General features: G+C 43.4%; 1 protein-coding gene across 1 annotated transcript in view; it reads left to right on the top strand.

Annotated features, from left to right (window-relative positions):
* The first annotated feature begins 442 nt into the window (after positions 1–442).
* Positions 443–24529, top strand: part of SPSB1 (splA/ryanodine receptor domain and SOCS box containing 1) — a 122282-nt gene continuing 98195 nt past the window's right edge. Inside the window, exon 1 of the mRNA XM_086921395.1 lies at positions 443–650. The gene's annotated coding sequence lies outside the window, so the exon portion shown is untranslated. The remainder of the gene's footprint in view (positions 651–24529) is intronic.

Here is a 24529-nt window from a genome sequence, read left to right as displayed (position 1 = left end):
TGCAGTGCTATAATATGCCATATTAATGTAAAATATATTAAGGAACAACTTTTTAAATTTTGAATAGACTTTATTATATTTTATGTGATGCTTGTACGTTTTACATAGCGAATATTTTCAGGGCTGGGCTCACGCGCGGGCTCTAAGATCTTAGATTTTACCTATATACCTGACCTGCGGACGAGTCTCCCTCACTTTTAATCTGCCTTTTACGGCATTAACATTAGTCTCCATGGTAACTCGCCATTGACATTCGTCTTGCAGCAGTCCCAAGAGTTCTGACGGGACTTTATTATTATTATTCTTTCTCTTTCCCAGGGCGGGTGCTGGTTCATTCCAGGCTTTACTCGTCCTCTTTCTCTGTTCATAGAGGCGGCGGACGCGTCGTCTGCCCGCTATTTGAGCACGTGACACAAACGGAGGAGGTAGGGCTAAAACTATCGAGCCGCTATTTGAGCACGTGACCTGGCGGGCGTGGTATTGCATTGAGTGACAGTTACAGAGGGTCGCGCGCACCCCCTATGCGCACAACTCGAGTGGAGCGAGACCGGCGGCGTCAGAAGCTGCGACCGGAGTGAGAGGCTGAGCGGGGCCCGAACCGCCTGCCATGGAGCCCACCCGTGGCCGGCCCTGAGGCAGCTGAACAGGAGGTGAGGTTTGCAGTGAAGGAGGGCGTTCAATTGTCCAGGATGTTTTTAGTTTTTTTTTGCGCCGCGCCTGTGATACCCATCATGAGATAGGGGTCGGGAATGTAAGTAGGAGAAAGGGGCGGAGAGTGGCGTTTAGCCTCCCCACTTCCGACACTCACTCTCGTGGCCCGTCTCCACGAATCTAATGCCCCCGGCCGAGGCGAGCTAGTTGAGGATGAATGCTATCCGGACTCCGAGGGGCGCCCGACAACGAGAAGAAAGGTGGGACAGGGTGGGGGGTCGCAGTCATTTCAGGGCGGTTTGGCAGAGGGCAGGCCTTGATACTGGTAGGCTGGCGCAGAAAAAGAGCGGTGTGGGGGAGGAGGAGGTAACAATGGCTATAGAGTATAATGGAGGGGTACTCCAGGGAATATGACTGTGGACGGACAGGAGAACATGGGAGATGTCTTACGGCCTGAGAGGTGAGAGCCACCGGGGCGGCGGGGGAGAGGAGGCCTTGAGTGGCGAAAGGCTGTGCTGCATGGAGAACTAGCTCGAGATTAAATTAAAGGAACTCTTATGCCACTTGTGTAGCGCTTGTGATGCTAAAGGGTTGCCTCGAAACGCTCAGTATGTCCACATTTTTGAAGCCTGGACAGAGCATCGACATGGATGTAGGACTACAATCTGGCTGTGATTATTGTCACAGTAACACAATAACAACCTACTGGTTTAGGACTTCTAATGACATATGGATAAGGTTACCAGATACGAACACAAAGCTCCGGATCATGATCTTTCTTTTAGATACTTTTATAAGCTGCTAGTTTAGTCCAGTTGGTTTTAAGTATGAGAAAAATGTGTTTGGCTGTAACATTTGTCCTAGCATGTGTGTGCGCTACAGTTTTTATATTTGAATAGTGCTTTTCTTTACATTAGAATGGACTAGCTTTGGGCAAACCTGAGAGTCATTACATCACTGCAGAAACAAGGTTAATTCTAACTTCGTCTTTTCCGCACTTGGCTTTGACCAGCTGAATGCTGCAATGGCACTCATTTGGAGTAAAACTTTAGAGAGCAGCAACTTTTTGATTAGTAAAACACAACTAGAGGGATAGTGGTGGAAAGGTGCGAATAGAGTAGGGTGACCAGAATTTTAAAGCCCAAAAACCGGGACATGTTGAAAAAATAGGACTACACATTTTCCTTCAAGAAATTATAGCGCTCCTCAGCAGAGAATTACAGAACAGGCTGTAAGAACATACATGAAATGCATTTTTTAAACCCAGTAGCTTGCCTGTTAATTAAATTGCTTTCTTGAAACAACTGCTAATTATCCCTGCTTTGTAAAACATAAAAAACACCTCCCACCGTTTTCAGTCGACCCTCTTTGAAAGCCGAGACATGACCTACATTTCTTAAAATTTGCTGGGATAGCTGATTAAAAACTGGGACCGTCCTGGCAAAACGGTGACGCCTGGTCACCTTAGAATAGTACCGTGCTCCTCTGACCCTTTCCAACCCAAAACATGTATTTTATTTATGAAGATGTGACTGGCCTGCTGTCCAAATAAGACTCTTTTCCCAACCCCCTTGTGCCGGTTGATGTGAGGAGAAATGGGTGGGTGGAAGGGGTCTAGGTAAAACCAAAATTATCAGATATGCGGAAAGGAAGAAGCTTTGTAGATTTCTTTCGTATCTCAAGAATAGTATTTTTCCAAACTTAACAGACTTGCGTTGTGGGAATTAGCTCTTGAGTGTCTGGTTGCTTGACAAGGCACTTATGTTGTACCAATAGGTGGATGGGCGCATGCGATCACGGAAGGATTATTCTACGATCAGCTAAAATGTAGGGTCCAGCAAAAGGCGGAAAATCCGGATGTACATGCAGAAAGAGCAAATGTCCTGCAGCTACTGTCTAACATGCCAACTTTAAGGCAGATCTGTGCAGGGGGAGAAAATTAAAAATTGCGTGGCGGTAAGATGTTTCCCTATTATAGCTCCCATAGGAAATTCTGCTTTTGCCTAGTTTGTGAACCGATGAACGGATTTTAACAAACTTTGTCACGAGCTTTACTCAATTCTAAAACTTTATTCGATCTTTACGTTTGAGATCTTAAAAGTACATAACAGATTTACACAATGTTACAGATATTAATGTTTATGCATTTACAGTAGGAAAAAAGTAAAACATTCCTTATCTCGAATATTTAAACATCAACCCTCCTTCCCGTATTGCATTAAAATTATGCTAAAAAGAGAAAATAAAATTATCCATGTCATTTTTAGGTCTTGCTACGACGAACGCGCTAAGCGCCTTCTCGCAGCGAGAACTATAGTCTGCATCTCAGCCGAAAAACGACGAGGGGAGACGAGAGCTGGCCGCGCGCCCAGCATTCCCTATGGCGGCGTTGGATTCCGACGCGCGCCTTCGGATAGGGTCGCGCGCATGAGCTTCTACCGTAGACAGCTCACGTGACGTCGCGCGGCCCAATCCGAAAGGCGCGTGTCGGAATCGGCTCTCGCAGTCCCGCCCCTTCTCGCTGGACCGGCACTCGCCCTGCACGTCTTGTTCTTGGTCTTGCACTTGTTTTGAGAAATGGAAGCGTATTTAGCAGCCACAGGACCGGTATTAAGTTGTTTCACATAGAAACGATTCCTAGGATCAGCCGAGGATGTGAGAAAGGCAGGGCTTCTGTCCAGTTTTAAAAACAACAGAGTAGATGTTTACAGCCAACTCATTAAGTGAAAATATTTTATGCATCGAACCCACAGAGATGCCAGCCGTGCATACAGGGATACAGAGAACTCCATGTCACTGGGACACATCTCTCCAGTCCTGGGCTTTCCTTTTACAAACCATTCGTTTCAAGAGAGCTGATCTGGTTGATTCATTTGAACTGCACTAAGACCACAGCTTTCACAATGCAGGAGTTTGTTCAGACTCATCAGGTAGCTTTACACATTTAGATGTTTCTTTTTTTAAATACCGGTTGTATTTTTCTGACCCAGCACGTATAAATGGTCAGTAGCCTGTTGTACAAATATCCCCAGTTTGGATGCTAAAAAAATGTAAGTACAAGTGATAACGTGATTTGTCCAGTGTGAGGATTAGACGTGAGTACCACAATTAAAGTGATTAACTCTTTGCCACATCTCGTGTACATTTCTCGGTAGATCATTGGTTCTTAGGTGTCATTGCAGTATAGACCCAATCCCATTCATTCCATAGATGTCAGTTGAAACGTGATTATTTTAGGTTGCATTATATAGACTAATTTCTAATAAATGCCTCTACAATCTCCCTATAATAGCATAAATATTAATGGGGTACTCTGCTTATCCCATGCATCAGACTGGGGGGGGGGGGTCATGGGGGAGGGTTTTTTTTTTTATTATTTTTTTTTTGGTGTATTTATTTGTGGGTTCCTATATAGTGCGTAATTGAACCAGAGGTTTCAGGGTGCTTTGTTTCCCTTACTACAGCACCATGGACCTTGGAGGTGCACGTGTGAGTAAGAAAGGTGTTGAGAGACACGCAGTACCTGCATCTTCACGAAGTGCCGCGTGAGTGCCTGGGAGAGGTCTGAAGACCCTCATAGCGCTACCTCAATCCCAGGCACCCCATCACCATGAAGTGGCCAGTCCACCCGCCACTTAAAGTGCTATAAACGTGCTACAGCGGTGTCTCTGTCTCCGGCCTGGTGCAGGGTGACAAGCCCATGATTCATGGGTGGAGGCGGGGAGCTGTGCGAGCTGGCAGGACTGCGTGGAATGTGGCGAGGGAGATGCACTAATCTCCCGGGCAGGGACCGAGACTCCCGTCTGACGACCCCCGCCCGGCCAGGGGCTCTGGCTTCTATTGCCAACTGTCACCCCTATCTCCAGCGGCCCGGCTCGTCCCCACCTCAGACCTTACCGTGGGGGGTGGCCCTCCCACAAACTGAGCCCTCGCCCCACTCGAGAACACTCACTCCGGGTGCTGCACCATAGACGGGCACTACACCTTGTGTATTCAGTCTCTGGCGCCTTCCTGGCTCGTAATATTTTGATTGTGGTTGTTTGTGCTTCTGATTGTGTCTGCATGTATGTGTACGTATGAGCGAGACTTTGTGATTGTGCCCTCTCTGTTTCTGAGTCTGTGTTTTGTGTGGGTTTGTGTGTATTTGTGTCTGGCTGTGTTTGCCTGAGTCATTTGCCATTGCGGGAATGTGTCTTTGTGTCTGTCTCTATTTGTGTTCTGTGTATGCTTGTCTGTTTGTGCAACAAATCCCCCCGTAGATTCTGTGGTGTGCTGCTGTTCCACGTATGTTCCCTATGCCCCACCTACCCCTCCATTGCGTAGGCACCATGCGGCCATGCCTCGAGGTGCGTCCGCTGCAGGAAGAGTGAGTTTCATCTGAGAAGATATAGCGTCTCGTGAAGGACGCCCGACTTGGTGAACCGAAACCCACAAGATAATTAACGAAGGGTAGGAGGCACACTCAAAAGGATCAAGGAGGCAATGTTATTATTCAAACAGTTCTCTCCTTATTTTGGTAATTATACCAGATAAAACAGCCAACGCGTTTTGTTACAATACGTAACTTCGTCATGGCTGAAAAAAATTATCATGAGAAAAAACAGATTATACACAAAGGATGTAAAAATCAATTTTACATCAAAATATCTACATCCTCCTAATATATATATATATACAACCTGGGATGGAAGTTTTCTTTGGACACACAAGTACTTATATTGTAGATTGGAAACAACATAGAAGAGATGCGTACAACTTCTTATCAACCTAATCACAATAATCCATACAAGTATATTGCAATCAAATCATATTTATTTACAACTTAAAAAGTTTTAATCCAAAATATAATACTTAAACACAGGTTCGCTATACCAGAGGAGTTTGGAACAGGGAGAAATGAAACTAAAGGAAAAGAGGAAGGTGGGGGAGAAAAATAGAAATTGAATTTGAGGAAGGAAGCGAATCCACAGGAGTACTGAACCAACACTGAAAGAAACGTTTGTGAGTAATACCGCCATAATAAGACAAACTCGTGGCCTGATTGAGCTGATGGGACGGGAGCAAATATCTCCCTGACTGTAAGCACAGAGCCTGGTTCTAGGCTATATGATCTATAAGATTTGAAGATCTATACCAATAAGGTCTGCTTTGCCCATAAGCTTTACAAAGTGATTGTTGAGAATTGACTAATCACCATAGATTCAACACTTCAAGAGCGGTCCATAGAGACCCAGTGTATGGAAGATCATACACGTAAAGTTTTCAATCCCAAATGTCATGTGCAAGATTAGCAGCGAGACATACTGTGAATAGAACAGTTAATAGGTTATGATCCAGTCCATGATTACATCGAACTGTAGACAAAAAATAGAGGCTAGCGAGGTATGCATATGATGAAAGAGGGCACACAGACGACCTATGGGGCTACAAAGATTATTATATGTAAAACTCCTGCCACACATGATGCGTTTACGGGGTCAGATTCAAAATATTTATACCTCAGATCGACAGGACTCTACAATAGATTTGAAAAGGAAGGGAGAGTAAGGGGACCCATCTTTACCTTGGTAGAACCACCTACATGGTATAATTTACCTCTGCCTGTGAAAATCGTCATTATTGTCCGTGATCTCCATTTCTTCGGTCACACATGCTAGATCAAAGAACTGTCCCCCAGTCCGTGGGACAAATGACAATCATAAAGTTTCATACACGAGTCTCGAATTTCTTATCTCACCTTAAGAAAATCCTAGTCCACTGAAGAGTAATAACGATGTAGCATCGGTATCTGTTTAGGGAATACTGCTTATATATGTAGTCAATCTGTGAACAATAATTATGGCTTACTGATCGAGTCATTCCTGGGATATGTAACTTAGACAGCAAAACACATTCTATCTCACTGCCAATTTTAATCTGAAATGATATGCATCGTCCGTGGCTTGAATTAACGGCCAAAATCTATGCGGTGTTGAGAAATTTAACGCCTCGCATCGCTCTTAGTAGGTGAAAAGCACTATGCCCCTATTTAAAATATAAGTGAGTCTTACCTCCTATCGCTAGGTTCCAAATGGCGGATAATTTCAAAGGTCTCCAAGATTTTATATGGCGCCTTCCAATTGTAAGAGGTAGATGAAGGTGTGTGTGTATATATATATATATATATATATATATATTTACATTTAGACATAAACTAAGAGATTCTCTACCATTGAGAATTATAATAAAATGCCAATAGCACGAAGTAAGTTGTATTGCCTTAATCTACAGAAAATTATATAATAGTCATGGTCGCTATCTATCTATCAATATATTTATTTGTAAATATTGAACAATCTGACATTAAGGAAAGAAATGTCGCTAATAATTGTAATACCCAGAGTAAAATAACCCAATCGAAGGTCAACACTTCTTTATAGTGAAACACTAAATAGCTCTGGTGGCCCCAATGTAGCTCCTGTCCCCTTTGACTGGACATCAGTCTGGCCCTAGAATGAAATAGAGATCTTGTTCTGGAATGTGGCAGGCCTCAAAGGTAAACTGTCTAACCCTGCCTGGCTGGAGTTCATCTATAATTTTAACATTATATGTATTCAAGAAACTTGGTCTGTTAACATCTTGCATATTATTGGTTTAAGACATTTTCCAGTCCAGCAGTGCCATCAAGTAAGGGAAGGAATAAGGGCGGCCTTTGCATTTATGTGTCCTATAGGTTAAATGCTCATAAGATAGATCTCATTAAGTCTAAAACTTATCAGGTGTTAAAAATCAACTTGGATAATAAGTATCATTTAGTCTTGTCAAACTTTTATAATATACCAATTGCGGACACCTGACAAAACTTAATGCATTTGCAGAGAGATTTGAAAAAGACCCAAAGAAGTTCCGGTAAAGACTACTGTATAATCTGGGGCGGGGATTTTAATTGTGGGCCCTGCCCATATACCGTGGGAGATGTTTGTGGTGTAGATTCAGATTATGCAAATGATTCGTCCCATTTTCTGCATACCGCTCCTGGAGACTTATTTAATTTGTTAAAATATTCTATGGACTTGGGATTTGCAAACAGTGTCTGTTTGCCCCCAGCCCCTTTTAATAGTACTTTTTTTAATGGACGTGGCTTGTTTTCAGCCATAGACCATATATTGGTATCAAACTGGTATGCGGACAGAATACACAATTTTAAAGTACATCCTGTTGCTTTTAGCTATCATTATCCAATCAGTATCCTTTTAAAACTCCCTGCCAAAGTATTAACAAGTAAGACATCGGTAACTCACTTGGCAGGAGATATTGCTATCGATAGACAAAATGGGCAGGTGTAAATCAACTTTAACTTTGTAAGCATCTTTTGACAGTCTGTAAACATGATTTTATAGCCTGCCTCGATGAAAATACAGATAAAACAGATATTCTTAGCTCTTTTGGGAAAATAACTCAGACTAAACAAAAAAGACCGGGCAAAAAAATAAGAAAGGGGCTGATAAGAGAAGTGGTTGGTTTGTTGCCAAATGTTCTCAAACCCATACAGCCTTGATAACCAACCTACATAAGCCCATAAAAGATCGAGCAGATATAAAAAGGGCAAGATTAGCCTATAAGACGTATCTTAAGGAACGCAAGGCGATCATAAAGTCGGAACTACTACAAGATCTAAAGCGAGCATCAGCTTTGAAAGATACAAAAGGTTTCTGAAAGGCGGTGAATGCCCCTTTCCTCGCCCCAGGTAACCTGCCTAGTATAGCAATAGGAGAGGATAAATGGGTGTCCCACTTTTCTGGCCTTTATAATAATCAGGTGGACCCCCAAAATGAGGCGGCCATATGTTTAAATCCTCCAAACCATCTTCCTATTGAATTTGACTTTAACACCCAGGATGTGATCTTGTCATTAATGAAAGTAAGGGGGGGGGGGCAAAGCCCTGGGCCCTGACAGTATACCAGTGGATTTATTTAAATCAGATCCATTGCTATGGTGACCCCTGCTAGCCCTGATTTTAAATGCTTGTTTCTCCTTGGGATTCACAGCCACTTGGACGGAATCGATAATTGTCCCTATTTACAAGAAGGGTAATCGGGACGATCCGTCCTGCTACAGACCAACATCATTATTAGACTCTTTTGCAAAGTTGGCTGGGCGTGTCGTTTTCAGCCACCTCCAGTTATGGGCAGACGAAAACTGTATAATTTCTGAATTGCAGTACGGCTTCTGCCAAGGTGTGGGAACCGTTTAACAATGTCTGAATCTGAACTTACTGGTAGGAAAGTATTTAAAGGCTAAAAAGGGGAATTTATTCTTATGTTTTGTTTTGAGTTCAGCCTTTGACTGTGTTAACCATCAGAAGCTATGGAGCATTTTAGATATTATGGGGGTTGATCCACCCATTCTTAATTTTTTAAAACAGTCTTATTTAGAGGCTAGGGCCCGGGTGTCCTATGGAAGGGGTGGTGAACTCAGTAAGACCCTACCGGTAAAGAAGGGGGTGAGGCAGGGGTGCATGTTTGCATCCCTCCTGTTCACTCTTTATATTAATAGCCTGGGAGCAAAATTAGGTAATGATGTCATGATCTGCCATGCATTAATGGACGGCCAATAGGAGCTTTATTATATGCCGACGATGCTGTCTTATTGGCTCGTACCTTTATTGGCCTACAAAATGTAATTACCAGCTTTTCTGCCTATATGCTAGATCTTGATCTTTGTGTTAATATAACCAAAACATTTACAATGAAATGTTGTAAGCTCTTCAAGTGCAGAGAATTCGTAATCGATAATAGGACACTCGAACACACGGCTCATTTTTCTTACCTGGGCATTGTTTTTGAAAAAAGGGGTCTATGGGCTAAAGCTATTGAATCGAATTATTATTTTGTAATGCCACTGGTGCTATAATCAACTGTGCAAGGAAATTGGGGAGGCGCCAGTTGTAGACTTAATAATCTATAAAGCAAAATGCATTCTTGTTGCTATGTATGGAGCAGGCATCTGGGGTTATGCTAATGCTGAGTGCCTGCAAATAGTTGAAAACGGGTTCCTGAGATCTTTTGGCTGTATCCAGTAGCACAGCCGCATTCGTATGCCATGCTGAGTTGGGGTTGCCTTATCTTTTAGACTTGATTAAATTGCAACCCATCTTGCTGTGGCATAAAGTTTGGACTGGTATCTCTACTGGTTTGAACAGGGACTTGATTAAAGATTGTTTGTCCCTTGATGGGGGTTGATCGTATTTCCTGGTTGACTTATGTCAAAACATTTTTTAGAGAGTCTAGGACATCCGGAATATTTCTCTTATCCCGACAGCCTGAGCAATGTTACTAGAAATAATTTAAAATCCTTATGTTTAGACTATCTGGAGTCCATTAATCTATCCAGTAATATTGTAAAACCGTCAGTGAGTGCACTCCAACTACTCTTGACTCAACAAGGGATACAACCATTCTGAACACTGCAGGAGCCTATGATAGATTGTTATTTACCCGCCTACGTCTTGGCTTTTTTCACACTATGGTCACCTTCTCTAAAATCAACGACTGGTCCCGCACCATATGTCTCTGCCAGTGTGACAATCTCTGTTCAGTCGACAATCCACATTGGTTTTTTTTTTGCAAGTTTTATTCTATGCCGAGGAAAAACATGGATATTACCAATTTTAATGAGTTATGGCTTGAGACCATGTCGCCCCGCCTTTCTATAGCTGCAATATCTGAATGACATATTCGTGATAGATCACATTGTTAAATATTTGAAAGGGGTGGTCAGACAACGGCTGTCAATGGATGGTCCTATTTCGTAAAACATTGCTTGAATTTGTATTTTGTATATATACATGAAATGTGTTTTTATTGTTTTGTGCTTTTATGGTTTAACAATTTTTAAATCAAAGCGTATTCTGATCTGATATAAAAGGGATCATGTGTCCTGTTGTCTTCTCCCATCAAGTCTGGAAACAAACCAATAGAACTAGGACCAGCTTTATATTGGGCGTACTTCAAACCCAGGTCAAGCTTCTAAGGTATGCATACCCTATCCCAATATGGATTTAGAACTGCAAACCTCAGACACACTGGGTCTGAGACGCTTGCTCAGTGTATGCTGTACCTGGAAACTGGGAGTGATGCATACCCTCGATTCAGAGTTCCAAAACCGCAAACTCAATCCAAGAAAACAATGGGGCTAAGCTATATCAGACTGTGTCTTTTTAAGCAAGTGTTGCTGACTAGAGGCCATGCCCAGAAACTCAATATTTTCCTTCTGCTGCTCTTTGACGTTTATTGTAAGTTTATCTAGCTTGGAGAAGTGTGGCTCAGGGGTTAGAGGCGGCAGACCTGGAGCTTGAGTTCGGCCCGGGACCAGGGTTCAATTCCCCGCCTCGGCGGGTCTTGTGCTCAAAAATTCCACGGACTCGTTAATTCTCGCTCCGGTGCCTTCTCGACTCACGGGTTCACACTCTGTGACTCTGGGCAATAGCTTGCTTAATCTCCACAACGGCCCCTCGCGGTGGGATGCCTGGCTTTCACCTTGTGGATACCCTGCCAGGGTATCGCACAGGGGAATACCAGGACGGGTTCCCTAAGCAAGCGCTGAGATGCCCCAGGGTAAGTCGTGCGCTATATAAGTCTCATTCATTTCATTTCATTCCCAATAGGGGATATGTGATCTCTATTTAGAAACTCCATGAAAGGTTAGCTCCTGAGAATAGAACTGCTGTACTATTTGAATACTTGGCAGAGATTTTCCCAAAGTTCATGTAAATGATCATGCACTAATTTCTGATTGTTGCAATTCCAAAGACTTTAGTCGGTCATTACAGACCATAACAAGTAAACAATACAAGTAGTGAAACAGATCATTTAAATTTTTTTTGATGGAATTATATCAATTAACTGTCTCTGCCACCAATGGAAAAGGAGTGATCCAATAATACATTGTTATTGATTTAAAACAATAAAAACATTAGAATACTTTTTAGTTTAAAAAGGTGATGTTAAAATACAAATCAATGCTCGGTGGAGGAGATTGATGCCTTCAATGGTAAACTTAAAAAAAAAAAAAAAAAAACCTTTGACTCTGCCACATTGAATAAAAAAAAAAAACGGGACACTGTAAACACAATGGGTGGGTGTCTGTCAGTTGGTAAAATCCTGAATGCCTCTAAACACTGATTACACCCTAGATTTCTGCAAAGAGGTACGAGCCAACGCTGTCTAGCCTTGGTATAGCCTGGAGAAAAAAACCATGGATAAGTGTCATCTAGACGGGTACAAGCGGGGCATGCAAGAGGAGGCACATTCTGCCATTTATTGGTGAAGGCATGCAATGTTCCTGTTCTAAACTGGATATACACCTTCCTTGCCACATTGGGTTGAATGACATCTAAGAATGGCTCTATAAAATAGTCTGTTTTAAAATTTAAAAAAATCAACCGTTAAGTGACCAAGATTGAAATTCCCCTGGATGTCGGCAAGTTTAGCAGATCTGTAGGCTCTTACCAATCCTAGAAGTTAGATTGTCAGACACACCACCTCGGGATTGCTCCACAAATCTGGGATACCAATCCTAAGTGATGCGTTTTTTATGTATAAAAGCCATGGTGGGTTAGCTACCCCTGGTAGACCCATTATCCCCTTTATCTCTAACTGGTAATCTGCTAGCTCCAGTGTCACCCACAGACTACGCCAAAAAGTTATTGTCCTCAACCCGACCTCATCTGCAATAGATCTAATGCCCAAATCTAAATGTAGTGGTATAAGGGGCGAGCTCAACGGTAAGCCCAACAACTGTTTCATGAATCTATTCTCTATCCTTGACAAACCAGCAGTAGGACAAAGACACCAAAGTTCAGCCCCATACATTACTTCACTCCTAAATTGTACCTGGTAAATCTCAACCACAGGACTAGGCAGTACATGAAGAGTTCTTATAGGTTGTTATAAGTCGTGTCCTCTCCCCACCCCTGCACCCCCCACTGTCAGGGCAAGCGCAAGATCTGCCGTGGCTATTTACAGTCCCCATTCAAATGACTCAGACAGCGTGACACCAAGATAATCAAAAACTGACACCCTCTCCAATAGGGTGCCGTTTAAAGAGGGGTTTGGGCACAATGTTTTTGCTGGATTAAATGCCATGAGTTTGGTTTTGGCTGTGTTGATATCCAGCCCCCTGTTTTTGCAGAATAATGCAAAACTGTCTAATGTCCGCTGAATACCCATAGGAGACTTTGATTACAGCAAAGTGTCATAAGCAAACATCATTGTTATCCGGCACCTCAAAAGTTAGGCCACCAGTGCATTACCAAAGAGGCAAAACCAGGTTGGAGCCAGCACGCACCCCTGTCATCAACTGGGAAACTATTTACCTTTCTCCATTATCTTTGAATACTCGAGGAATTTACTTTATTACATAGCACCAGTGGCGTAGGTAGTTTGACATGGGCACCAGTGCAAGGAAGAAAATGGGGCCCCTTGACTGGTGTTTGACCTGTGAAATACATCAATGTTCAGTGGGCCTCGGTGACGCTGCACCAATGGAAGCTATGCATCAGCACTAATTGTGGCTTTTTCTTTTAGAAGCTCCAGCTGCTGTTTTCTTGTACTGTGCATGAGCTGATGCTATTACCAGGGTTGTAGCTATCATTGATGCAGCAGTGGCACCAGTGCCCGTTGAACCATGTAAATTGATGTATTTTACTATCACAACAGAAGTCAAAAGGGCCATTTTCTCAGCTTTCACATTTTATTGTTCATTAGCGGAGATGATTAGTTGTACTTTATTTTTTTTTAATGCAGAATGTATCATACAGTGCATGTTGTGAACCGTCCATCCAGGTGTTGTTGAGTAGAAACTGTGTGGGTGTGTAATTGTTATGGGATATGATTGAGTTCTGCAGTTAAGGCAGAATGCAGTGCCTATTTCTCACCGTGCCTAACACTGGGTCCTATAGTTATTCAGATTATATGCACCTCCAATTTTTGGCCTCTCTAAAAACCACAGTGATATTCACATATATGCTCATTTTAACTATAGGGAAAACTGTGGAGGAGTCGCAAAAATTTCAAAATAAGACTTCGACAAAGAGCAACAAAATGCAGTGATTGAAGATTGATCGGGGGCAAGGGGGGGTATGTTGCAGTGGAGGAGACAAAAGGCAGTATGTGCAGGAGAGCGTGAAGAACGTTGAGGTATGAGATGTGTGAGATATGAATATGGTGGATTTCAGAAAGATGTGGAAGTAAGGGTCTTAGTGACTGCCGAACTGGTGTAAAAGGCAGACCTTTTCAGTTCACATTGTCACTACATCATTGTTACTCATTTATTTGATACAGCTAAACATTTGCAAACCAATAGGTCTGACTTGTTTTAGGTGTAGGTCTATTGGTGTTTTATGCCTGGATGTATTCAAACGAAACTCTAAATGGCACACTCATGCTGATTAGGTTTGAAGCACAGGATTCTGGTTCACATGTTTTTAGTAATTTTTTGGGAAGGATGCTTAGTTGCACTTCAGCCATGCACCTTTTAGAAATGTGCAAACTTTTTTTAGGACTTTATCTGAACTGGCACTGCAGGGAATGGCACCCAAATGTCTGTAGCCTCCCCAAACGGTCACCATTAAAATGTGAAAATGTTCTCAACTCCTCCATGCAAGGAGGGGCAGGGAGACACAGATTGATACCCACCATCAGAATGTAGAAATTGTATTGGTGGTACACCACCTACTATAATAAATACACTGAGGATGCAGCATCAGATTGTATCCGTTAAGTGTGATTTCTTATGGTGTCCAAGTCATCGGCCTCATTTTGCAGTGCTATCTATTGTACAACCAATCAATTGACATGGAAGTGTTAGAGAAATAATTTATTTTTAATTAGTCTTTACCATATCTTTTGCCTGCCACTTGCTGTATCCTTTCGTGGGGGATCTTCTGAAGGATCAGTTCTGGCTTAATCTTTCCAATTTAATTTCCTACCTCACTCATGCAGTATGAATGCCAAGAAAAAGCTCCATCGCAGAAGGTGTAACACAACACAGGTTTATTAACCAGTTTAGGGTAACAAATGATAAAGTAATGTGAGCATATGCCTAATTTACCTGAAATTTCGGTTTCAGTCAGTGTGGTATTCATGGTCTGTTTCTTGACTCGTATAGTCTTGGGGGCTGTTCATAGAGCAAAAAATATTAGAGGATACATTGTTTATCGCTTAAAGGCAACTTCAGCTGCTCAGAGGGGGGGGGGGGGGGGGGGATCTAAAGCCGGTGTTAAAACCCCTTCGTAATAGGGCCTTTCTGACTTCTTGGAGAGTAGGACACATGCATATCACCTGTATTATGTCTTCCCTGTGTTTCCGAAAAGCCGACACGTTTCCTGAGCAGTCTCTTTTCCATTTTGGGAGGTGACAGGATAGGGGAATCGCCCCCATTCTTAGCCTTAAGACCTGGAGCTTAGTATGTTCGTTAAAAATGATTGTTTAGTAGCTCTGGGGTTTCAGCTGTGGGTAAGTGCGTAGAGTCATCCAACAGTGGCTCCCTTCGGAGAGGCAGGCCCTGTCTTCCAATGAGGAAAGTAGTTTGTGCTGGTTTTTGCAAACCTCTTGAATTCATGCTGCCCGACTTGTAAATCCCAAAGGTTGCTGAGGCCATGGGGCGGGTAACCATGCCCCGCCCACCATTGACTTATGATCAACTGGATCCATAAGTAGTGGGCCAAGCTGCCTTCCTTGGACGCCCTAAGCTTATGGCAGTTTATTAGGAAGGCTGCCATACGGGCCAGTGCCTGTCTGCATATACCGAATTCCAGTCGGATTTGTGCTGGTGACGTGTAATAGGGAAGGTAGAAGATAGTTCTGTATGTTTTTGCGACTGCTTTGTCTAATTGCCTGCTGTCCCGCCCTTTTAGAACTTCTCAACCATATGTTACATCCCGGTGTCTGTTTTGCACGTCGGATGAAATACGTTCCGAGAGATACCTATTCAATCTGGAGCTCTTCTACGATTTGGATGTTTCACTTACTAGATCTATACCTACTTACGAGAGTCTCCTTTTACATTTTTCAATTCATTCAGAATATTACGAGAACCTAGCTATAGCCCTGAAGAAGTCTGTGGCTTATAGCACCAAAAGACGAAACACGTGTTGGCTAGATTTCGTTAGAAGAAAATAAAATAATTCTTTGAATAATCTGAAGAAACGAAGATTATCTTTCTTGTGATGGACTTGATGAACTCTTTATATAATTGTTGTGATTAGCTCAGGATATAATTTTCTTTTTCACCATATGTTAATGTTGGGATAACTTTTGCCTGGGCCACCTGAAGGATTTGAGTTGGTGTTGGAAAGTTTAGTCTTTTGTAGATGGATCGAAGTGCAAAAGACAGCGCAAACCCTTTCTTTTTCAGTTCTGCCAGCTGATTCACATACCTGCCATTGTTGTTGAAGAGGACTCCTGGGTACTTGTGACATCTGGTTGCTTCTATTCTTTCTTGGTGTAGGGATCATACAGGATTTTTGGTCCCAGATGTGCGGACCGCAAGGTTTTAATTTTTTTTATTTTTTTTTTATTTTTATCCATAATCCATTCCTGTTGGAATATATGGCAGGCTCACCCAGAGGACGTTATTGGCCAATCTTTTTGTGGCTAAGAAGAACCAGATCGTTGGCGTAGAGTAGGTTGGATAAACGAAGGCTAGCCAATTTGGGTGGATGCAAATTGACTAAGTCTAGAACTATTGAGAGGTCGGACGAAAAGAGATTGAAAAGCAAGGCCACCGCCTTGCTTGAGGCCTTGCGTTGTTTCAATGAGTCGTGACAGGTGTGTACCATCCCTGATCTTAATCCTGACCAATGTGTTGAGGTGCAAGAGCTGCAAAGCCCTAAGTAGGCTGTTGGGGATGTTCAGCAAGGAGAGTTTCTGCCACCGCTTCCATCTGTTGACTCTATTAAAGGCAGATTTGTAGTCTATAAACCGCATGTATACAGGGCTTGTGTTGGATTCAGCCTGGTCGATCAAAAGGGAGAGAGTAATCAGATGAACTGTTGTCCCAGTGCTTGTGAATCCAGTTTGGTTGTATAATTAAATTTGACTCAGCCCATGATCGGAGGGAGTCCAATAGTACACCTGCGAAGTACTTCGCTTCATTGTCCATTAAGGCAATCACGCGGTAGTTCCCTGGAGATTCCTTGTTGCCGCCTTTAAAGATCGGAGCGAGAATTGATCCCTTCCATGAGGCCAGGTTGGAGCTCTTTTCTAGGATGGATAAGTAAAGCGGGGCTAGCTGAGTGGCCCAGAAGACTGGGTCCTCTTTGTAAAGGGCTTGTGGTGTTCCACCTGGGCCAGGGACCCTGTCCTTGTGTTTCAAGTTCGAGAAAGGCAATGTATACAACACTGGAAGCTTAAAGGCATGGTGGTACCTCTCAAATCATGAATCAACATCGTTTGCTGTTACCCAATTTCAAGGAGACACGAAGACCACCCCCTACCATCAAGCTGGCATATATACTTAATGTAACGGGCAAAGCTGCCTACCTGTGCCACACTTAACCCGTTTCACCTAATGATGTAACACAAAAGCAGTTCCCCTCTCACTGGTGTATTTCAGATCCATACCTGCTGCAGGACACTGCAGTTCTGGTAGCCAATGCCGGGACCTTCTGTAGCTAGCCCAGCCGTATTTGAATGCGTCTCCCATGGCATCATGTTCGTGCCACCGCCCTGCTCAGTGTTGAGCACAATCAAGATACAACCGGTTGACCCCCTAACTACAAAAACCGGAGATCCGGTGCGCAACAGCGCGCATGCGTACTTCTAGTCACGCGCAGACACTATGCAGCAGTGCCGTGCTCTTTCGAGATCACCCGGAAGTAAACGGTACTCACCGCATCGTAGCCTAGACGTATGTGCTTCAAAGCGTAGCCTGTTTATTGTGCGCTACGGGGCCTCTTCTGACGGCTCCAATGACTTAGTTGCTGCTCCTTGCGACCCTCTTGGGATTTTTCAGTCCCAAAATTTTTTGAAAAATTATTTTCGTATTTCACTTCTTTTAGTGTTTTTATTTTGCATTCTAATTCATAGATACCCAACAATGTTTTGGGAACGCTTACAAAAGTTTCACCGAAATAGAGTGGCTTAGCGAAAACCAGGCTTGCCAGGTTTCGAAAGCTGTCCCAAGACCAGCCCAAAGACAACCGGTCATAGCCCAAAAGGAGCCGAAACTTGTAAGTCTTACAGATAAAGCGGTTATGTGTGCAAACGTTTTTATGCAGGAGCCTAATTCCTATTCAAGACAAATATGTAGAACTTGATGCACTTAAATTATGAACTGGATGTTTAAAATTAACCACCGCTCGCCATACACGCAGGCATCCGCTGTTAATTTTTCCATCGCGCTTTCAAAAGTGAAAGCGAGATGCAAAAATAAAAATGCGGCGCCATGTCTCCTTTTTTGTCCGGCCCAATCAGAGAGCCGGATTGGCGCGTGCAAGGCAGCGTAATGAAGCTTCTGATAAGAAACTTCGTTGCAACAGCCATAATGCAGGCAATACAGTCCAGGTGGGCTGGACAAAAAAAGCCAAAGGGAGGCAACTGATAGCTTATTTCCAATGGCTGTCCACCGTTTAGCATAAACTGTGATGCCAGCCAAAGGAAATAAGGGGCAGGGCTTAAGTACCTTTTTCAAAAGTACTCCTCTGCATTCAATCTCGCCTAGCGTTGCTGCGCATGTGCACTGTCCTGCTGAGAACAAATCTGAAATTCATTTGCAAGGTTCCTGTTCATTTTCACGGGAATTAAACAGTCCTTCTGTGTTCATCCTAAATCCAACCACTTCATCAGAAAAATCATTACATTCCCAATACTATGTAGGCGCCTCAGGTTATACATTAACAAGTGGATCTAGAGACCAGCTATTTGTGGGGGGGTAATAACAGCCAGGAATAGGTCGCCTCTATCCAAATCGGACTTTGGTTCTTGGCCTGCATTAAATTACCGCATATACTCACATGCGACCCGATCTCCTCTCCAATCGGAGGCTATTATATTATATATTATATTATATAATCTTCTCAGTTTGTGATATGGAACTACTCTGCAGTGATGTGTAGGGTAAAATAGAAAAGCTGACACTTCCATCTCATTGGCTGAAGTTCTGGTTGCTTAAATTAGGTAGGTGTGCTACTATACACCATTGTTCTTCAGGCCTCTTGCCATTTTAACACTGTTTCAAGCTATTTCTTTGACAACAGGAAATGACTCCAGCATGTGACTAAATGAAAGATTACAAATGTTGGAAAACTTTACTTATAGATAAGTAACTATCTTCTTGCACCGATTATTAATTGTTTTGGATGTAGTTTTCACATATGGATCAGTGGTGACATAGTGGGATTCATGTGAACCACGTTTCCCGGGGTGCTGAATGAGTGGATTTAAAGTGAAAATAGTTTCCTTGTGTTTTGTGGTCTTTCTTTTCAAAGGTGCTGGCCCAGCTGCACAAGTTGTGTACAGTTTATAACAGAAGAGAGGAAACCTAGAATAGTAGCGCAATTCAAATTGTAAATGTAATTTCTGTTCGTTTTTGGCTTCTAAATGCAAGACAATGTGCAAGAAAGAGCCCATTTTGTAAAATATCCTCTGAATCACAATAGAAATGGTAACCATACATTTTTACCATATGAATTGATGTATGGGCAGTACACAATGAATCATTACAAGCCGTAGCCCAGTTGATGGCTCTCAGTATTGCATGTTTTTGGACAGCCAACAAACACTATGCATCAATAGGATTAGAGGTATCTGACAATAACAATATAGTACTTTAATAGATCGTCCATCACAGCAAAAAATTAGATTATAAAATTGTGATCTATTTCTATTTTGTTCTTTCTTTGGTTTGGGATTTCAAGTTAGGTTTTTGGAGAACACCTTGAGTGCTGTACACCAGTGAATGTTTGCTGAATTCAGAATGGCCCGATTTCCAGAAATGTTTAGGCATGAATGTATGGGTCACAATGCGTTTTACCCTGGTTTCCACCACAAACTGCAAGAAGGTAGGCACAAACATATTAAACATTTCCCCACACTCATTGGGGATTAATGGCAGAGAGGCTTGTGCTATGTATGGGTAACTGGGCTAATTCCTTTTTCATTCTTGTGCAGGAGATTGGTGGGGGGCAGAGGTTATTTGTCTTTACCCCTACTACTACTTCTATTATGCCCTGTATTTCCTGTAGTGCAATGTAAGATCATAAGTTGGACTGCTGCATTCAGGGTGTTTGTTACTCATTCACAATGGTAATACAGATTATGGGGCAAATTAACCTGCTTTAAGTGCTCATGTAACAGATTGATATGGTTCAGAGTACATTGACTTTATCCAGTGCTATACCCTTCGGGAGCCTTACTATATATACCTCATTTACCAGCCTGATAGTAAGTACTTCGGCTAAAGTGTTTTATCTTGTGCATCAAGTAGGTGTGATGCTCTCGGCTGACCAAGTACACTATGCTACTTGGTTTCAGGTGTGGGCCTCACATTTTCATTTGCTTCCTTACTAGTTGACTTGATCGGAGTCTGCTTTGGGGCACTGCTGAAGTACCTTCAACAGAGTCCATACTGGCACAATCCAGCAGTAGGTTTTAATTTTTTTTTTTTTTTTAATGTTAACGCGAAACCTTTTATTTTATTTCCTGGAAAAGAAAGCTTGATGTTCAACAGTGCAGGCTTTTGGGCATTGCGACTGGCACCGATTTCAGAGCCCAAATGGCACCCCCTGACCTTGGCACCCGGTGCAGTGGCATCGCTCCCACCACCCAAAAACTGGCACTGTTGGTATTGTATTCTTTTTTTAAATGCCAAAGGACACAAAAAATATCATACACATCTCAAACTCAATCACAAAAAATGCAATAAGGGAAATAGCAGTGATATATACGTCACTTCAAATTCAATCACCTATCAAATATCACATCTACATAGAAGTGTCCCCATTCCAAGATATTATTCATCCAAAACAAATGGAGCGACGTGCCACATTTAAATTATAAAAAAAACAATCCTAACTCAATCAAACTAATAAGAAAGCAGCAAAACTATCACCATCAAAAAGAAACATGTGCCAATCACTGTGCATCACTGGATTAAACAGAGCATATCTGTATGTTTTACAAAAACAATTATGTACCCTGCCCCCGATCCTTCTATATACAACAGTATATTATTCTGAATTACTAAGTAGATATTGTCGCAACGATTCCCAGATATCACTCGGTCTCAAGGACATTGGCAGCTCCTCTGCATATACATTGAGATTGTCTCGACAATACACCATGTCTGTTAACCATGCCTGAAATGTCGGTCGATGTTTGCCACCCCATGTGATCGCCACTCTCCGAGCTGCTAATAATAGCGCTAATCGTAAAAAAACACCTTTCATCCCTTTGATGTGCGGCACACAAGAGGGGTACTCTGTATATCCCCGTTCACGATCTGTTAGACCACGCGACACCGCAGCACAGAACTCAGCCACTCTCAACTCCACGCCAGATGCATGAAATCTGCATCTGCCTGCCCATATCGCTTACAGCATGCAGTCTTGCGCAGTCCGCACCCATGTAGACGTGCCGGAGTGTAGTACATCTGATGTATATATTTAAAATGAATAATCTGGAGGTTGCCATTCATGCTAAGTTACCCAGTCAAACCACAGATATGCTTCCAATTTTCTTCCGATATGGGACTCTGCAAGCATGTGTTCCATCTGTCCAGTTTCCTGTCCTTCACTTCAACTGTTTCCTCCTTAATCAGTCTATAGAGTCTTGAGATCAACTTTTTATTATTGGGAGTAGTTGGCACAAATTGCAAGGACAGCAACGTGGGAGGTTCCTGCGGAAACGTAGTATAATGTATCCTAGTTGCATGCCGCAATCTATGCACGGCGAAGCGGAAGAGCAACGACTGATTGCTGACAAACTGCAGAACTTCTGGAGTTATGAATGAACCGGCCGGATAAAGATCCTGCATATGGGATAGGCCAGCGTCCCGCAGCAACCTCATTGAGAGGGGTTCCTGTGTTACTGACAATGCACCATGATGATCAAGGTGCATGCGTGGGGCATATAATGGCAGTTTCTGTGCCAGTCTCCCAATACTGCGCCAAGCGGCGACCGTAGTGTCGACCGCGTTTATTTCCATTCTCAGAGTGCCGCGTGACTGGTAAGTAACAATACTATGGAGTGGGATGGGAGCCGCGTCTCCTGCCTCCACTGTCAGTTGGGGAGTAAATGCATTCGGTCTATACCAGTAATACACGTACTGCGCCTGTGTGCTCAAGTAGTACGCATAGAAGTCTGGAGCCGCAAATTCTCCAGCCTCATACCCTTTAGTCAGTCGACCATTGTATCCGAGCCACCTTTCCTCCCCACACCAATCTAATCAACTGGCCACAAAGTCGCTTATACTCCATTGTGAGCACTATCAGTATGTTCACAAAGAGATAAAGAAACCTGGGCAGCAACACCATCTTGACGAGTGCGATGCGGTCTGCCAGCAATAGCGGCAACAAAATCATGTCAACCAGCCTTTATAGTATGCCCTACCGTAATTCTCCCTAATGAAGTTCGAATCACTATGTATCCACACCCCCAGATACTTAACCGGATCAGTGGTCCACATCAATGGGAACTCTAACTTGGGTTGGGCAGTGGCCACCGTCAATGGAATTACATCAGATTTGTCCCAGTTAATATGAAGACCCGATATGTATCCAAATCTAACATATTCATGGAGCAGTTGCACCAGATACCTGTTCGGTTCGCGAACGAAGAGCACCAGGTCATCCGCATACAAGGAGATCACCACTGATCTATAATCAAAATTAAGCGCAGCTGCTCTGACGTTGCCGGATGACACAAGCTAATGACTCTAGTACAATCGCGAAAAGCAGTGGCGATAAAGGGCATCCCTGACACGTGCCCATCTCAATGCACACCGCCTCAGATGTCAGCCCTCCAACACGTACTCGCCGTTGGTGCCGTATAGAGCACTGTCCTCCATTGAGTGAAGAGGGGTGGAAACCCCATGCGCCCCAGAACCCCAAACATGTATTGCCATTCGACTGAGTCTAACGCTTTGGCAGCGTCCAATAGCACTGCCGCTGCCTCAAGACTCTGCTCTAGTATATGGAACATGGGAAGATCGTTCAGAGATTATGGGAAGTAGATCTTTCAGGAATGAATCCCGACTGATCCGGCAGTACCTGTCCCTGTAATAAAGGCTGTAATCTAGTTGCCAATATTTTTGCCAAATCTTGGCGTCTATATTGATTAGAGAGAGCGCGGTAAGACTCACATCTATCCGGTGGTTTATCTTTCTTAAGCAAAGTAATGGTTAGTGCTTCTCTTAATGAAGGAGGCAGCATCCCAGCGTCATGTGCCTCAGCATACATTTCCAACTAGTGGGGCGCAAGGAGATGAGCATATTGCTTATAAAATTAAACTGTGAGCCCATCAGCACCGGGTGCCTTGCTATTGGACATTGACGCAATTGGCAGTTTGATATCTAGCTCATCTATGGGTAAGTAGAGGTACTTCCTCTGCAACTAGAAAGCCACGCACAGACTATATTAAGATATTCCTCATTCTTGCGCCGATGCAGTGTCGCGTGTTGTATATAGGTCTTTGTAAAAACCATAGAATTGTCTCCCAATATCCTCGGGCATATGGTGCTCACCTCCCTGGTCATCCACTATTCTGTCCACCCGGGGATTATCAATCCTCTTTAATTTTGAATGCCAGTGTGCGCCCCGGTCTACCCGCTATCCAAGGCCGATACCAGAATTGCCGCTCCCTAGGCGGTGCCATTTTCCTTTCAGTGCCCTGTCGTCTCTGCCCCAAAATCACAGCAACGGTCAGGGGAGAGGACCCGCCACGCTACCAAAATGTGCAGCAGTCTTTTATGTGCATCCTCGGGGGATCTCTGCGTAGGCAGTGGCTGCAGGAAGGATGGTATTTGTCCGGTATATGTTCCGGCGTGCGGAGCTCCCTCAGCAGGCAGCCATTCCGCTACGCGCAGTAGCCACGCCCCCAATCCAGCAGTAGTTGCATGTCCTCTGGACCAGTCAAGGGGGCACTGTGCAGCACTCCATTGAGTATTTTCAGATTCTACTTTTCGTGGCTTAGGCCTCTAGGAATCTGAGCCATGTGGACCTTGAGCCAATAGACATTGAGATCAATATAGAGCATTTCAACCACAAGTGAGGTACACGTAAGGTGACCAACCGTCCGTGAATTTCACGGACTGCCCGTTATTTAGGCCTCTTGTCCGTCAGGAAGTCTTTCACAGACTCCTTTTGTCTGTAAATCTGGGACCCCCCCCCCCCCCCCTTGCAGCCTGAGAGTTCTCGAACTCTCACTGCAGGAGGCCAGCTCGCACTGCTATGAACTGAAATGCCTGCAGCAGCCCCTCTCGGCACAGATTGCTACGGCCATTCATTCTGTTGTCTGCCTGATTGTCAAACAGAATGATAATGGGACCCTCTGTATAGGGGGGGGGGGGTTTCTACAAATGCCTTAGCAAAGAAGTGTAATTGAAGATGGCCTAGAAGTGTGGCCTTCTTTATTGGCACAATTCAAGGCGGTTTTCATTGACGTGTAAAGTATACAAATCATGCTATGGAGGCTGGGGTCATTTGGAGGGGTGGCAGGGTCCAAGAGGTGGCTGAGAAGAACACTCTTCTTTAAGGACTTTATTTAATATGCAGTTACGAACGCAAAAAAGCAACACACACACAATGAAATACAAAACATTATTCAGGTTTAAACGTAATGTTGTTCTGGTAAATCCTCGAAGCAAAAAAGCAGTCCCACCTGCCCATTTTCATTCTGTA

The sequence above is a fragment of the Lissotriton vulgaris genome, chromosome 5, assembly GCF_964263255.1.
Source record: "Lissotriton vulgaris chromosome 5, aLisVul1.2, whole genome shotgun sequence".
Lineage (NCBI taxonomy): Eukaryota > Metazoa > Chordata > Amphibia > Caudata > Salamandridae > Lissotriton > Lissotriton vulgaris.
The sequence above is the reverse complement of the archived record's forward strand: the minus strand, read 5'-3'. Positions and strand labels throughout refer to the sequence as shown.